The 17,414-nt window shown below is 43.9% G+C and overlaps 1 protein-coding gene across 4 annotated transcripts in view; it reads left to right on the top strand.

Moving 5' to 3' along the window:
- The window catches only part of LOC134351775 (synaptotagmin-A), a 676,813-nt gene that overhangs the window by 398,197 nt on the left and 261,202 nt on the right, over positions 1–17,414 (top strand). The window contains exon 1 of one of the 4 annotated variants that reach the window (XM_063058422.1): positions 3,804–3,821. The exons of 2 other annotated variants lie outside the window; for them this stretch is intronic. The gene's annotated coding sequence lies outside the window, so the exon portion shown is untranslated. Of the gene's footprint in view, positions 1–3,803; positions 3,836–17,414 lie in introns of those variants that run through there. One more of the 4 variants, XM_063058421.1, reaches the window with a different exon arrangement.

Genomic DNA, 17,414 nt, shown 5'->3' on the forward strand with positions numbered 1-17,414 from the left:
AGGAGTCTCAGACCAGAGGGCACAGCCTCAGAATCGAGGGATGTTTACTTAGAACAGAGATGAGGAGGAATATCTTTAGCTACAGGGTAGGAATCTGTGGAATTCAATGCCACAGACAGTTGGGGAGGCCAAGTACTGGATATATTTAAAGTGGAGGTTGATAGGTACTTGATTAGTAAATGTGTGAAAAGTTATGGGGAGAAGGCAGAAGAATGGGTTGAGAGAGTTAATAAATCAGTTGTAACGGAATGGCGGAGCAGACTCAATGGGCTTAGTAACTTAATTTAAAGTTCAAAGTAAGTTTATTATCAAAGTACATACATGTCACCGTGAGATTCATTTTCTTGCAGGCATACCCAATAAATCTAATGACCATAACAAGATCAAGGGAAGACCGCACCAACAGGGCAGTCAACCAGTGTGCTAAAGACAACAAACTGTGCAAATGCAAAAAGAAAGAAAAATAGAAGTAATAATAATAATAAATGAATGAATAAATAGATAAACAATAAACAAACAAACAAGAAAGCAAGCACTAAATTTTGAGGACATGAGATGAAGAGTCCCTGAAAGAGTCCTAGGTTGTGGGAACAGTTCAGTGATGGGGCAAATGAAGTTAAGTGAAGTTATTCCCTCTGCTTCAGGAGCCTGACGGTTGAAGGGTAAAATTTGTTCCAGAACCTGATGGTGAGAGTCCTGAAGCTCCTGCACCTTCTCTTTGATAGCAGTAGTGAGAAGAGAGCATGTCACAGGTGGTGTGGGTTTGTGATGATGGATGCTGTTATCCTGCACCAATTCTCCACGTAGATGTGCTCAGTTGTGGGGAGTTCAATACCCGTGATGGACTGGGCCATATTCACTGCTTTTTGTAGGATTTTCTGTTCAAGGGTGTTGGTGTTTCCATACCAGGCTGAAATGCTGCCTGCCAACCTAATCTCATCCACACATCTATAGAGGTTAGTCGGAATCAGCTAATTACTGAAGTCAGTAATCAGCTCCTTGATCTTGCTGACATTGAATAAGTGGTTGTTGTTGTGGCACAACTCAGGGAGATATCCCATCTCCCTCCAAATGCTGATTCGTCACCACCTTTGCAATGTATCAAATATTGAAAGGCCTGGATAGAGTGGACATGGGGAGGATGTTTCCAAAAGAGGGGGAGTTTAGAATGAGAGGCCACAGCCTCAGAATAGAGCGATGTTCACATAGAACAGAGATGAGGAGCAACAGCTTTAGCCAGAGTGTAGGTAATCACCACCTTTGATTCGGCCTACGATTGTGGAGGAATGTTGCTGCCAATCTGAACTGACCGGGGTCTGAAAGTGAGGAAGTTGAGGATCCAATTGCACAAGGGAGTTTTGAGGCCAAGGTCTTGATGCTTATTGATTAGTTTTGAGGGGACGATGGTATTAAGTGCCAAGCTGTAATCGATTTAGAGCATCCTGTTGTATACATCTGTGATGTATGGATTAGAAGTTTGTGAGCTCAAGACCTGATGCAGCCCTGATGAACCATTAAGCACCATGAAATTGCTCACCTGGAGGTATGTCCATCCAGTGAGGGAGTAAACAGAGGGGTTTCGAACAGGGTGGAAAAGCCCACAATTATTTTGAAGAATAAAGATCTGCTCTTATGCCTTATAGTTCCAGACCAAATGGTTAAAGGGAAGAAGCTGTCCTTGAACCAGGTGCATGGGACCTTAGGCTTCTGTCAATCTAGATAATGGAATTCTTTGCAATGTGAAGTTGTGGGTTAAATATTTTTAAAGCTCCTGCAATCGCATCACTTATGGGCTGCCCCCAGCACATCCTCAGACTGTGTTGGTTGTTGACGTAAATGACGCATTTCACTGTATGTCTCAATGTTTCGATGCAGAAAGAAAGCAGATCTTTATTCCTTCAAAGAATTGCATGTTTTCCCACCCTGTTGAATATGTTTGGAACATGTCTGTTTATTCCCTCATTGGATGCACTTCACCTCCAGATGAGAAATGCCATGAGGCTTTTGTATCTTCTGCCTGAAGGGAGAGGAGAGAAAGATGTCTAGTGTGAGTGTGGGCTATGATTAAGCTGGCTACTTTACTGAGACAGCGGGAAGTGTGGACAGAATCCATGGAAGGGAGGCTGGTTTCTGTGATGTACTGAGCTGTGACCACAACTCTGCACTTTCTTGTAGACACGTGCAGAACAGTTGCCTTACCAAACCATGATGCAGCCAGATAAGATTTTTTTTCTATGGTACATCAATAAAAATTGGTGAGAGTTGATGGGGACAAACCAAATTTCTTTAACCATTTGAGGAAGTAGAGGCATTGGTGAGCTTTCTTGGCTGTGACATCAACATGATTGGACCAGGCTGTGGTTGATGTTCACACCTAGGAACTTGAAGCCATCAACACCCCCACCCCCGCCAACCTCAGCACCATTGATGAAGACGGGAACGTGTGCCACCCTTCCTGAAAGAGTTTGGACTCTCCCCCCACCCAGATCCCCCCCCTGCCCGTGACATGTGGTGTTCATCCAGATGGTTCAGTTTCCTCCCACATTCCACAGATGTATGGTTAGCATTAGTAAATTGTTGGGCATGCGATGTTGGCACCGGCAGCATTGTGACTATTGGGGTCCCTCCACATCCTTGGACTGTGTTGGTTGTTGACGGAAAAGATACAGTCAACTGTATGCTTTGATGTTTTACTGTACACAAGACAAGAAAACTAATCTTAAAAATGCTTTGTAATGTCCTCAGGTTGTGAATGGTTGCTTCAGAAATGTACCCGTGAGCTGCTAATTTTTGTTCTTTCGAGAGGCACATAAATATCTCTAAATTGGCCCAGAATTTGTGTTGTTTGTGAAAAAAAGACTTTCAGCAGATGATCTTCACTCTGCTAAACATAGCGTACTTGCTATAAATCAGTTGGCTTGTAGTGTGGAAGTAGATCGAGAGGACAGCTGTTGGCCGGATTAATGATCTGGGCCCGTTATCTAGGAAAAGGTGCGCTGGCATTGAAGAGGGTCCAGAGGAGTTTCGTAAGAAATATCCTGGGAATTAAAGGATTAACATATGAAGAGCATTTGATGGCTCTGGGCCTGTACTCTCTGCAGTTTAGAAAAATGAGAGGGGGGATCTCATTGAAATCTATCGAATATTGAAAGGCCTAGATAGAGTGAGTGTGAAGAGGGTGATTCCAATAGTGGAGGAATCTAGGACCAGAAGGTACAGTCTCAGATTAGAAGGATGTCCCTATATAGCAGTGATGATGAAGGATTTCCTTAGCCAGAGGGTGATGAATCTGTGGAATTCATTGCCACAGATAGCTGTGAAAGCCAAGTCATTGAGTATACATTGAGGTTGATAGATTCTTGATTAGTCACAGCGTCAAAGATTATGGGGAGAAGGCAATAGAATGGGGTTGAGAGGGATAGCTGATAGAATGGCTGTGCAAACTCGAAGGGCCAAATGGTTTAATTCTGCTCCTATGCCATGTGGTCTTAGATGTGCTTGCTCAGAAACTTTTTGAATATGCATGAAGGCAACAAGCAAAAGCACAAAAACAGCAATGTTATAATTATCCCAGATTTTCAATCTCTCTGCTATTAGTCACCACCTTTGGTTTGGCCTGCGATAGTGGTGTCGTCAGCAAACTGGAATATGGCATTGGAGCTGTGCTTAGTCACACCGCCATAAGTGAGTAGAGCAGGGAGCTAAGCACACAGCCTTGTGGTGCACCTGTACTGCTGGAGATCGTGGAGGAGATGTTGCTGCCAATCCGAACTGACTGGGGTCTACACGTGAGGAAATCCAGGATCCAATTGCACAAGGAGGTATAGAGGCCAAGGTCTTGGAACTTATTGATTAGTTTTGAGGGGATAGTGGTATTGAATGTAGTTGATAAAGAGGATCCTATTGCATGCATCTTTTCTGTCCAGATGTTTCAAGGTTGAGTGAAGAGCTGAAGAGGTGGTATCTGCTGTGGACCTATTGTTCTGGTAGGCAAGTGGGAGCAGATCCAAGTGGCTTCTCAGGCAGGAGTTGATACATTTCATCACCACCCTCCCAAAACACTTCATCACTGTGGATGTAAGTGCTACTGGATGGTAGTCATTGAGGCAGATTTCCACATCCTTCCTTGGCACCGGTACAAATGAAGTCTGCTTAAAGCATTTGGGTACCTCAGACTGCCAAAGCGAGAGGTTGAAGATCTCAGTGAACACTCCAGCCAGTTGATCAGCACAGTTTATTAGTAGTTGGCCAGGAACCCCGAATGGGTTGGATGCTTTTTGTGGGTTCACCCTCCTGAAAGCTGCTCGCAGGTCAGCCTCGGAGACTGAAATTACAGAATCATCAGGGATGTGGGAGTTCATGGTGGTTCCTCCATGCTTTAGTAGTCAAAGTGAGCATAGAAGGCATTATGTTCATTTGGAAGTGAAGCCCTGCTGTTGACTATGTTGCTTGATTTTACTTTGTAAGAGGTGATAGTATTCAAGCCCTGCGACAACTGTTGAGCGTCCTTCATTGATTCTGTGAGTTGGCTTTTGGGAGATGATACCTGAACCTCTTGTAACTTTCTCGGTCACCACACCTGAATGCCTCTGATCTGGCCCTCAGCAGGCTGCGGATCTCATGGTTCATCCAAGGCTTCTGTGTAGGGAGGGCTCGGAATAATTTTATGGGGGCTCACTCATCCACAACTGTTGTAGTTAGGTCTGAGAGAACCATGGAGTATTCCTTCAGATCAGTCCTTGAACATGACCCAGTCCACTGACTCAAGGCTCCTCTGCCTCCTGTGACCTCCACTTTGTTGACTTAATCTCTGGAGCTTCGATCTTTAGTCTCTGCCTGTGTGCAGGTAAAAGGGTGACAGCCAAGTGATTGGATTTACTGAAAAACAGTCTGGGCATGCAACGGTAGGCATTCCTTATCTTGGTATAACAGTGGTCTAGTGTCTTGGGACCTCTGGTGCTACAGGTTATATGCTGATGGTAATTGGGCAGGGGTTAAGAAAATATAATGTATGTTTATTAGTTGCAGCAGTTAGTTCAAGAATCGAGTAATTATGTTACAGCTTTATAGAACTCTAGTTAGGTCATGCTTGGAGTATTGCATTCAGTTCTGGTGCCCAATCAAAAGAAGGATGTTGAGGCTTTGGAGAAGATCCACGAGATGTTTACCAAGATACTGCCCGGATCAGAGGGCACGTACTATAAGGAAGGGTTAGAAAACTTAGATTATTTTCTCCAAAACAGTGAAGGCTGAGGGGAGACCTGATCGAAGTTGATAAATTATGAGGGGCAAGGATAGGGTATTCAGCAGGTATCTGTTTTGCAGGATATATCAAAATGTCCATTACCTGAGGAAATGTATTTAAGGTTGGAGGGAGTGAAATTTAAGGGAGATAATGTGTGTCAAGTTTTTCACATCAAGTGTGGAATGAGCTGCCAGGAGTGGTGGTGGGGGCAACTACGATAGATAGGGATATGGATGTGCAGAAAATGGAGGGATGTGGATCGTGTGCAGGCAGAAAGGATTTAGTTTGATTAGACGTCATTAGCTTAATAAATTCAGTGTAGCATCAGAGATGAAGGTGCTGTTTGCTGTACTCTTCTGTGTTGTACTTGATTGCTCTGAGAACAGGTACTGTGTAGGTAGAAGAGATTAGTTTATATAGCTGTTTAATTACTAGTTTAATGAGTTTGGCACAACAGTGTGGGCTGAAGGGCAAATCCTGTGCTGTGTTGTTCTGTGTTCTATATTCTTTGCTTACTGAGAGAATCTGCTATGCATAAATAAGCTTACTCGATCAGGGCTTCAGAAACATTTTATCAACGAGCATTGAAGTGAGCTACAGAAATGGCAGGAATTTTTATTTTAATTCCAGGTCTAAACATGGCCATTCTTTTGCAAGTACCATCAGGAGCAATAGTCTCTACTGTCAAATCCTTAAGCACCTCGTAGATCACCCCATGAAAGTGCCTATAGAGGTTGATCGGGTGCTGAAGAAGGCATATGGCAAGCTTGTCTTTATTAGTCGAAGAATTAAGTTCAATAGTCGGGAAGTTATATTACAGCGTTTAGACAGCATCTGGAGTATTGCATTCCCTTCAGGTCACCCTGTGCAGAAAGGATGTGGAGGGTTTGGAGAGGGTGAACAAGAGGTTTAAAAGATTAAAATATATTAAAGAGTAGGTCTACTTGTCACAGACCATTTAAATATAGAATGAAATGTGTCATTCATGTCAAATCAAAGCAGTGAGGATTGCGCTGGGCAGTCCACAAGCGTTGCCACACTTCCAGCGCCAATATAGCTCACCAAACCTAACCTGTAAGATTGAACCCAATCAGTGAACACAGGCGCTACCGTGTTACCAGGATGCCTCCTGGATTGGAGGCATGAGAAGTTAGACAAACTTGGGGAGGTTTACCTGGAGTGACAGAGGCTGAACTTTATAAGATTACGAGAGGCCCAGGCAGAGTAGGCAGGTTTTCGCAGGGTTGAAATGTCTAAGACTAGAGGAGGTGAGAGGGGCTAAGTTCAAAGCAGATGTGTTGGATGGCAAGGTACTGTAGTGGTCCACATAACACTTTACAGTGCTGTCTGTAAAATCAGGGTTCAATTCCTGCCGTTTTCTGTAAAGGGTTTGTATATTTTCTCAGTTACCATGTGTGCTTCCTACAGATGCTCCCATTTCCTACCACATCCAAGGACATATGAGTTAGGATTAGAAAGCTGTGGGCATGCTATGTTGGTGCCAGGAACCATGGCGACACCCGTGAGCTGCCCCCAGCACATGCTCAACACAAAAGGCACATTTCACTGTATGTTTCAAAGTCCATGTGACAAATAAAGTTAATCGTTCTTTATTTTTATACAGAGTGGTGGGCACTGGGGATACATTGCCTGCGGCGATGGTGAAGACAGATACATCAGAGGTGTTCAACAGGCTCTTTGATAGGAACATGAATATGCCAAAAATGGAAGGATATGGGCATTGTGCAGGCAGAGGGGATTAGTTTAGTTGAGCAGTAAAATACTAATGTCATTAGTTTAGCATAACCCTGTGGGCCGAAGGGCTTGTCCCTGTGCTATACTGTTCTTGTTCTGTGTCCTATATAATGAAATCCATAAAACAAGCTCTTAATCTATTCTCAGGCATTTAACCCTTTCAGATCTTTGAGCGAAGGATTAACAGAGACCGGGTTACAGAGCATCTCTTCAAATTTGTTTCGAATGTTACTGACAGAATAGTCGAAATAGGGAAGCCAATTTCACTTCGGATCTGACAGAACGGACAAAGAATATATTAAAATCCTCATTTTTCTGAGTGGCCCCTAATTAACACCCGTAACACAGATAATTGTGCATAAATGCAACGTGAATTTTTGTGAGACATCCTTTCATAATTACAGTTAAATCGCTGAAGGAGAAAATCAATAAATTGTTCAGCCTCCGATGACTGGAATTTTCTTTTATACTTTGTTTCCAAGGCAGTGATTAGCATTTGAAATGAACAAAGCTGGCATGTTTTGGGGCAGTTTTTAAAAATAAAAGAAGCATCAACATTTTTTTTACAAAGGCTAGAACATCTTCCAAGGCAGTGCTTCAGAGGAGAAAACTCTCTTCTCTGTTTCTGCTATAAGTCCATCCTCTTGTCACTATCTCTCTTCAGCCCTTTATCTTTTCCACCTATCACCTCCCAGCTTCTTACTTCATCCTCACTCCCCCCACCCACCCACCTACCTTCCCCTTCACCTGGTCTCACCTATCTCTTGCCAGCTTGAACTCCATCCCCTTCCCTCACCTTTTTATTCTGGGTTCCGCTCTCTTCCTTTCCTGTCCTGATCAAGGGTTTTGGCCTGAAACATCGAATCATGACTCCCATCCATAGGTGCTGCCTGACTTGCTGAGTTCCTCCAGCATTTTGTGTGTGTTGCTCTGGATTTCCAGCATCTGCAGAATCTCTTGTGTTTCCATTGTCACTCCATTCCTTTGTTCCGTAGGGGTTTGTCCAAATTCCCCTTAAACTTTTCCCTGCTATTCACCTCATCCATGAGAAAAAGAAGGAGAATTAGCCATTTGGCCCATCGAGTCTGTTCCACCATCCAGAGGAGATTCAATTGTGGTTGATGCCTTTCCTTCTCAGTGCCATTTCTCGTCTTCTCTCCATAACATTTGACATTACTAAACGAGAACCTAAAAAACCTTCACTTGAAATATACCTGATGACTTGGCCTCCACAGCTGTCTGTGGCAATGAATTCCACAGATTCACCACTCTTCTTTTCTTAGTCCTTTTATTCTGAGGCTGTGCCCTCTGGTCCTAGACTCCCCCACTATTGAAAACATCCTCTCCACATCCACCCTACCTAGGCCTTTCAATATTCAGCTGGTTTCAATAAGATCCCCCCTCACTCCTATAAACTCCAACGAGTACAAGCCTAGAGCCAGCAAACTCTACTCATATATTAAATAAGGATGTGGAAACTATAGAAAGGGTGCAGAGGAGATTTACAAGGATGTTGCCTGGATTGGGGAGCATGCCTTACAAGAATAGATTGAGTGAACTCAGCCTTTTCTCCTTGGAGCGACGAAGGATGAGAGGTGAACTGATAGAGCTGTATACGATGAGGAGAGGCATTGATCGTGCAGATAGCTGGAGGCTTTTTCCCAGGGCTGAAATGGCTAACACGAGTGCACAGTTTTAAGGTGCTTGGAAGCAGGTACAGTGGAGATGTCAGGGGTTTAAGTGTTTTACACAGAGAATGGTGAGTGTGTGGAATGGGCTGCCGGCGATGGTGGTGGAGGTGGATATGATAGGGTCTTTTAAGAGACTCCTGGATAGGTACATGGAGCTTAGAAAAATAGAGGGCTATCGGTAGCCCTAGGTAATTTCTAAAGTAAGTACATGTTCAGCACAGCATTGTGGGCCGAAGGACCTGTATTGTGCTGTAGTTTTTCTATGTTTCTATGTTTAAATCTTTCATTCCTGGGATCGTCTCATGAACCTCCTCTGGACATTCTCCAACAGCAGCATCTCCTTCCTTAGACATGGGGCCCAGAACTCATCACAAAGCTACAAATATGCCTTATAATGCCTTAGTATTACTTCCTTGCTTTTATATTCCAGTCCTCTTGAAATGAATCCTCAAATTACATTTGTTTTCCTTACTACATTCTCAGCCAGCACAAGTCCCTTTGCAGCTCTAATTGCTGAATTCGCTCCTGGTTTAGAAAATAATCTATGCCCTTATTCCTTCTACCAAGTTGCATGACCATACAATTCCTGACACTGTATTCAATCCACCACCTCTTTGTCCATTTTCCTAATCCGTCCAAGTCCTCCCGCAAACCCTGCTTCCTTAACACTGCCTGCACCTTCACCTATCTTTGTATCATCTGCAAGCTAGGCCACAAAACCATCAATTTCCCCTTAACAAACAACATGAAGACTTGCAGATCAATCACCGACCCTTGTAGAATACCACCAGTCAATGGCAGCCAACCAGGAAAGCCCCTCTTTATTCCCACTATTTACTTTTGCCAGTCAGCCAATCTTCTGTCCATGCTAATATCTTTCCTGTAATATCATGGGCTCTAATCTTGTTTAGCAGCCTCATGTGCAGCACTTTGTCAATTCCCTCTGTCAGCACATTCTGTACTTCCATCACTCTGGAGGCAAGAAGTTAAGGGGTGAAATTGAAATATTTAAGCGGAACCTGAGAGGGAACTTCTTCACTCAGAGGGTGGTGTGAGTGTGGAATGAGCTATATGTGTATATTAGGCACTTCCTGTACCAAATAAAATAGCCACAGAGTGTATGTTTGCGATCTTCTATAGCCCGTCCACTTCAAGGTTTGACATGTTGTGTATTCAGAGATGCTCTTCTGCACACCACTGTTGTAACGTGTTACTATTTGAGTTACTGTCACCTTCCTGTCAGATTGAACCAGTCTGGCCATTCTCCTCCGACCTCTCTCATTAACAAGGCATTTTCACCCACAGAACTGATGCAGACGGGATGATTTTTGTTTTTTGCACCATTCTCTGTAAAGTCTAGAGACTGTCGAGTGTGAACATCCCCAGGGATCAGCAGTTTCTAAAATACCCCTCTGGAACCAAAAATAATTTCACTGTCAAAGTCTTCCCCATTCTAAGGTTTGGTCTGAACAATAAATGAACCTCTTGACCACACTTTTATGCACTGAGTTGCTGCCACACGATTAGCTAATTGGATATTTGCATCAACCAGCGGGTGTACAGGTGTACCTAATAAAGTGGCCACTGAGTGTATGTCATTTAGTTTCAAATTACCTCACAATTTTTTCTCTATCGACCTCTTTCATGGTTTTAAAGTGCTCAGTCTTCTGTTTTCTGGAGCGAGGTGTCCCAAGCCTGTTCAGCCCCACGCTCTGATTATAACCTCTTAGAGGAGGGCTGAGATCGCTCAAGATTCTGATCTCTTGGTCAGTGCATATACCAGTCAACATCAAAGGTTCGTGTAACAAAGAGGGAGGACATTCAGCCCATTGTATCGCGGCAAGCAAGACAGAGCTACTCAACCCAATCCTTTGGAAGACCGTTCCGTAGACCTGTCCATTACAACTCTTCAAGGATGCATGACATGATGTACAAGACGTGAATAATAAATCTGCAGATGACACTAGTGATAGGATTTTCTACACTGTGCGACAGGACTACAGAAATCACTGATTGAGGGAAGTGAGGTTGCTATCAAAATAGGAGCACATGTTGCAGGAAAGATACTAGCATGGATAGAAGATTGACTGACTGACAGGAGACAAAGAGTGGGAATAAAGGTGGCCCGTACTAGTTGGTTGCTGGTGACTAGTGGTGTTCTGCGGGGGTCAGTGTTGAGTTAATGTTTCATGTTATATGTTAATGATCTGGATGACAGAATGAATGGCTTTGTGTCCAAGTTTGCAGACGCTACAGATGTAGGTGGATGGGCAAGTAGCACTGAGGAAGCACGGAGTCTGTCGAAGAACTTTGACAGTATGGGCAGGTTGTCAGATGCAGTACCGTGAAGCTATGGTCATACACTTTGATAGAAAAAAGGTGAAGTCCCTCTTCAAAATGGGGAAAGAATACAGGAATCAGAGGTGCAAAGGGAATTGGAAGTCCTTGTACAGGATTCCATGAAGGTTAACTTGCAGGTTGAGTAGGTGGTGAGGAAGGCAAATGCAATGTTATATGCAGCAAAGATGATTATCAGGAGTCACAAAGGGATCTTGAACAGCTGGTTAAGTGGGCCAAGAAATGGCAAATGGAGTTTAGTTCAGATAAGTATGAGGTGTTGCACTTTGGAAAGGAATAGAATCAGGTTTATTAACACTGACATACTTATATTGTGAAATTGGCAGCAGTACAGTGCACTACATAAACATGACATAAGAAATATATGTAGCCCCCTGGTAAGCCTCAGGCTCGCTTAGCTCGCTGTCGTCTAGGGGGGAGCAGCCTTCAGCCCCGCCAAACTGGGTAATCAAGTTTGTGTGGATGCTGTGTGATGTACCCCACCCCGCCAAATAACAGACAATACACCATATGCGATTAAATGATCACAATTTATAGATATTACTGGAACTATGTAATTAATAGAGATAAAGTATAAAAGGAAAGTAAAAGGCGCCAAACTTATCAAAGTTCAACCACTTTGTGCACAACAGTTGGAGCTCAATTAACGGAGTCTTCTTTCCACCATTCGATCCCCTCTGACCCCCTCGACCCGCCGCCTGGAACCAACCACGGTGGTCGCCCAGACGCTCCACACGAGTCTGCCTTCATCTCCTCTCCTCACCAAAGACCCTGGGCCTCGGACTCCCGCTCAGGGTCCGTCCCATCGGCCAGCTTACAGCATCGCGTCCACTCTCTCTGTCCCCATCGCGCCTTCTGCCTCAACACCCGCACAAACAATAGCTTACAGACACACAAGAAAGAATAACATCTATCCCAATTGGTTCGTTCCCTCTCTTATCAATAATATAACCCAAACAAGCAGCGAGAGACAGAGAGAACTCCTCACATCACAGTTATTTCAGAAAACCCATTTTAATTATAACATAACAAAGAAGCCATTTTGTTAGCCTTCACAGTAACTTAAAAGAAGAAACCCCTTACATATAAAATATAAAAAAGTAGTGCAAAAAGAGAGTAAAATAGCGCGGCAGTGTTCCTAAATTCATGGCAAATGAAGGTAGGATTGTCAGAGTAAATGATAGGGCCATGGGGAGTGTGTAGAACAGAGACCTACAAGTGCAACTATATGGTTCCCTGAAAGTGGTATCACGGGTCGACAAGGTGGTGAAGAAGGATTTGGGCATTGAACATAGAAGTTGGCAGTTGGAACTTTCTAAATCCCCTTCTGAATCCTTTTACTCTAACATTTTCTGTTCTTTTAAACCTTCTATGAAGAAGAAAAGATTCATAATTTTATATTTCCTAGTCTCTTCAGAATTTTACGCAGCTCAGTTAAATTCCTCTGCTCCAATGCTGTCCCAGTTTATGCAGACTCTCCTCATTGTTACAATTTTCTAATCCTGATGCCATAAAACACAGGAGTAGAACTAGGTTATTCTGCCCACCAAATCTACTCTGCCGTTCGAACATGCTTGTTTTGTTTTCCCTCTCAACCCTATCTTCCTGTCTTCCCCTGCAACCTTTGACACCCTATCTAATCAAGAACTAGTCAACCTCTGCTTTAAATATACCTAATGACTTGGCCTCCGCAGTGTCTGTAGCGATGAAGTCCACACATTCATCACATGAAATGCCTCCTCATCTCTGTTTTAAAGTGAAACCCTTCTATTCTGAGGCTGTGCTCTCTGGTGCTAGACATCCCCCTCTATTGGAAACATCCTCTCCACATCCACTCGGTTTAGGCCTTTCAGTATTCAGTAGGTTTCAATGAGGTCCTCCCTCATTTTGCTATGTGATAACTTCAGAAATCTCCTCTGAATCCTCTCCAGAGCCATCTCAGCTTCCCTGCAGTGTGAATCAAATTTCAGAATCAGGTTTATTATCATTGGCATACATTGTGAAATGTGTTGTTTTGCAGCAGCAGAACAGTGTGAGGTATAAAAATTACAATAGGTTACAAAGCTAAAAATAAAAGCACAGTACGATAGAGGAATAGTGAGGTGGTGATCATGGGTTCACGGAACACTAACAGTGGAGAGCAGGAAGCTGTTCCTAAAATATTGAGTGTGGCTCTTCACCTCCTCCCTCAATCAAAGTACAAAGTAAAATTTATTATCAGAGTCACCACATACAAGCCTGAGATTCTTCTTCTGTTGGCATACTTAGCAAACCTACAGAACAGTAACAGTAAACAGGATCAATGAAAAGCAAACTGTGCGAGTACAGATTTAAGTAAATAGCAATAAGTGACAAGTGACTTGATGAAGAGTCCTTAAAGTGAGACCAGCGGTTGTGGGAACACCAGAAATGGAATGAGTGTAGTTATCCCCTTTTGTTTAAGAGCCTGATGGCTGAGGGGTAGTAACTGTTCTTGAACCTGGTGGTGGAGCCCCTGTACCTTCTACCTGATAGCAGCAGTGAGAAAAGAGCATGGTCCGGGTGGTGAGGATCTTTGATGATGGATGCTGCTTTCCTACCACAGCATTTCATATTAATGAGGTTGGAAGGGTACTGGATGATGTACTGAGCCGAATCTACTACCTTTTGTAGAACTTTCTGCTCACAGGCATTGGTGTTCCCATACCAGGCCATAATGCAGCCAGTCAGCACACTTTCCACCGCACATCTGTAGAGGTTTGCCAAGGTTTCTGATGAGATTCCGAATCTCCGCAGACTCCTGTGGAAGTAGAGGTAGTGTTGTGCTTTCTTGGCAATTATATTTATACAATGATCCAGGACAGGTCCTCTGAGGTAGTGACACCAGGAATTTAAAGTTTCTAACTCTCTCCACCTCTGATCCTCTAATGAGGGCTGGTTTCCCCCTCGTGTTGTCTACAATCAGTTCCTTTGTCTTATTGACATTGAGTGAGAGGTTGTTGTTAATAAACACCACTCAGCCAAATTTTCAATCTCCCTCCTGTATGCTGATTCATCACCACCTTTGATATAGCTCACAACAGTGGTGTCATCCACTGTTGGAGCTGTGCTTAGCCACACAGTCATAAGTGTAAAGTGATTAGAGCAGGGGGCTAAGCACAAAGCCATGTGGTGCTCCTGTGCTGATGGAGATTGTGGAGGAGATGTTACTGTCTGTCCAAACTGACTGGGGTCTGCAAGTAAGGAAATCCAGGATCCAGTTTTACAAGGGGGTATTGAGGCCCAGGTCTTGGAGTTTACTGATTAGTTTTGAGGGGATGATGGTATTAAATGCTGAGCTGTAATCGATAAAAACCATGCTGATGTATGTAGTACCTCATGGTAGTAACGAGATCAGCGAGTGTCCTGGAAGGTGAGGATCCCTGGTGATGAATATCCTCCTGAGGCATCACCTCTTGAAGATGCCCTTGAAGGTGTTGAACTTCTGGTCTTCCCCACCAAAAAGGGCTCTGAAGGTCAAGTCATCTACTATACTTAAGGAGATAGGTTTCTAGACATAAAAGGCATCAAGAATATCACACAAGATATTCTGCAGATGCTGTTAATCTAGAGCAACACACACAAAATGCTGGAGAACTCAGCAGGTCAGGCAGCATCTATGGAGAGGAATAAACAGTTAACATTTCAGGCCGAGACCTTTCATCCAGTCCTGATAAAGGGTCTTGGGCAGAAAGGTGCTCTCATAGATGCTGCCTGACTTTCTGAATTCCTCCAGCATTTTGTGTGTGCTTCTCAAAGATACAAGGAAAGTGTAGAATATAGCTCCGAGATAGAGAATCAACTGCAGTCATCTTGAATAATGGAATGGGCTTGAAAAATCAAATAGCCACTCCTGCTTCTAGGTGCTGTTTTAGGATTTTCAAAACTATCAGACATTCAACATTCACAAACAGGGATAAATTGTCTTCCAATTAGACAGTCATCACAATGATCAATTGAAACTGATTTTCAACTGCTTTAAAACAGAGTTTGCGACAGAAATAATTCAGAATTTGCCAAAGCAAAATAAATAGAAACCAACAGAAAATGCTAGAAATTCTTAGCAGAACTGCATGTAATACTCATTTGCAGTGCCATGTGCATTTCTGGTCTCTTACCTGCGGGAAAGATGTCAACAAGATGGAAAGAGTACAGAGAAAATTTACAAGGATGTGGCTGGGACTTGAGGTCCCAGGTTACAGGGAAAGGATGAATGGGTTAGGACTTTATGGGGGAGGGGATGTGGGGAGATTTGATGGAGGTATACAAAATTATGAGGGGTATATATAGGGTAAGTGCAAGCATGATTTTTCCACAGACTTTGGTGAGATGAGAACTAGAGGTTATTGGTTCAGGGTGAAAGGAGAAATGCTTCGAGGGGAACCTGAGGGGAAACTTCTTCGCTCAGAAGCTGGTGAGAGTGTAGAACGCGTTGTCAGCTGAAGCAGTGGATCGCAACATTTAAGAGAATTTTGGGTAAGTGCATGGATGGGAGGGGTACAGAGGGCTGTGGGACTGTTCAGAAAAATAGCTCAGCATTGATTATCCCTTACTCAGATCCCTTACTCACTCTTCCTTCAGTTAGTCCTGACGAAGGGTCTCGGCCTGAAACGTCGACTGCGCCTCTTCCTATAGATGCTGCTTGGCCTGCTGCGTTCACCAGCAACTTTGATGTGTGTTGCTTGAATTTCCAGCATCTGCAGAATTCCTGTTGTCAGCATTGATTAGATGGGCTGAAGGGCCTGTTTCTGTGCTGTAGTGCTCTATGACTCAGCAGCCCAGACACCATCTGCGGGAGAGAGAAACTGTGAACTTTTCAGACCATTGACCTTTCCCCGTGGTGTAGAAAGCTTGTTGTCCATTCACATGTAAATACCAGAGTGTCGTCCACTCACCACATCAATTTCATTTTCAGTCAAGGGATCAGTTTTGCTCATGAAAGGTCATCGACCTGACATGTTAATTCCATTACTCCCTCTACATATCCACTTACAGCTTAAGATCACGATGAAGAATGAAGCCAATATCACCATCACTTCTGTGATGGTTTAATTATTTTCAGTAAAGAAGAAAGAAAGGGAGGAAGGAAGAAAGAAAGATTAGCTTTGTTTATCACATGGGCATTGAAACTCAGTAGCACAGCAGTTAGTACAAGCCTATACAGCGTGCCATCTGTAAGATCAGGGTTCGATTCCCTCCGCTGCACTATAATGCCCCTCTGTCTCCTGCCCGCAGAGATGCTGTGCAGTTATAGGTCATGTTACAAGGATGAATCCAGGCAGCATGCTAGCATAGTGGTTAGTGCAGTTAGTGCAACACTTTACAGCCCCACCTATCTGGGTTCAAGTCCTGATAATGTCCACAAGGAGCTTGTTCGATCTCCCTGAAATCATGTGGATTCCTCTGGGTGCTCCAGTTTACTCCCATGTCCCGAAGATGTACAGTTAGTTGTGGGCATGGTTTGAAACACCAGAGGAAACCCGTGTGGTCATGGAGAGAATGTACTAACTCCTTACAGACAGCGGCGGGCATTGAACCGCGATCTTACAGCTGGCACTGTAAAGTATTGCGCTACAGTGTACTTGTACTAAGCTGCAAGTTCAAATTCAAGTTTAATTGTCATCCGACCATACACACAAATACAGCCAAATGAAACAGCTCTTCTGGGGCCAAGGTGCAAAGCCAACAGACACACACAGCACACACCACACAGCTCAGCTAGCACATATATTAGCAGAAGAACATACTGACACACAAAAGATAGTTCAAGTCCTTGAGCGGCCTGGCCTGTCGATTGATAGTGCATGAGATGTTGTCCTGGAGCCATGTTTCTACAAGAACAACCACACAGCAGTTCCTCATCATTCACTAGTAGGGTCGCAGAGGAATGTATGTCTTTGACTGAGTGAATATTACAGGGGCCACCCCCAACCCTGCACAGGCTCCAGTGCGCAACGACACTTCTGCCCTCTCTCACACACCACCCCCACCGTCTCCTCCCCTGAGCAGCTGCAGCATGCGAAGCCCCATCTTGAGCACCTGGTCCGTGCACGAACCGAAGCCTCGCAACTCCCCCACTGTCAGTCTCTCCAATGAACCATCAAACCGGACTTGCAGTATACTGCATTACCAATGTCCAACAGAGTCTTGCAATCTCAAGAAAAACATCCAAGACAATAATTCGATTGGGCTATCCAGAGGGACTGGACGTGGTTTGCATCCATTCCATTTCTATGGCTCTCTAGGACCTCCTTGTGGTCGTGTGGTTAATAGTTTGTTGGCCTTCATTAGCCAAGGGAATGAACTTAAAAGCTGCAAGGTAATATTGCAGCTCAATAAAAGTCTGG

The sequence above is a fragment of the Mobula hypostoma genome, chromosome 9, assembly GCF_963921235.1.
Source record: "Mobula hypostoma chromosome 9, sMobHyp1.1, whole genome shotgun sequence".
Lineage (NCBI taxonomy): Eukaryota > Metazoa > Chordata > Chondrichthyes > Myliobatiformes > Myliobatidae > Mobula > Mobula hypostoma.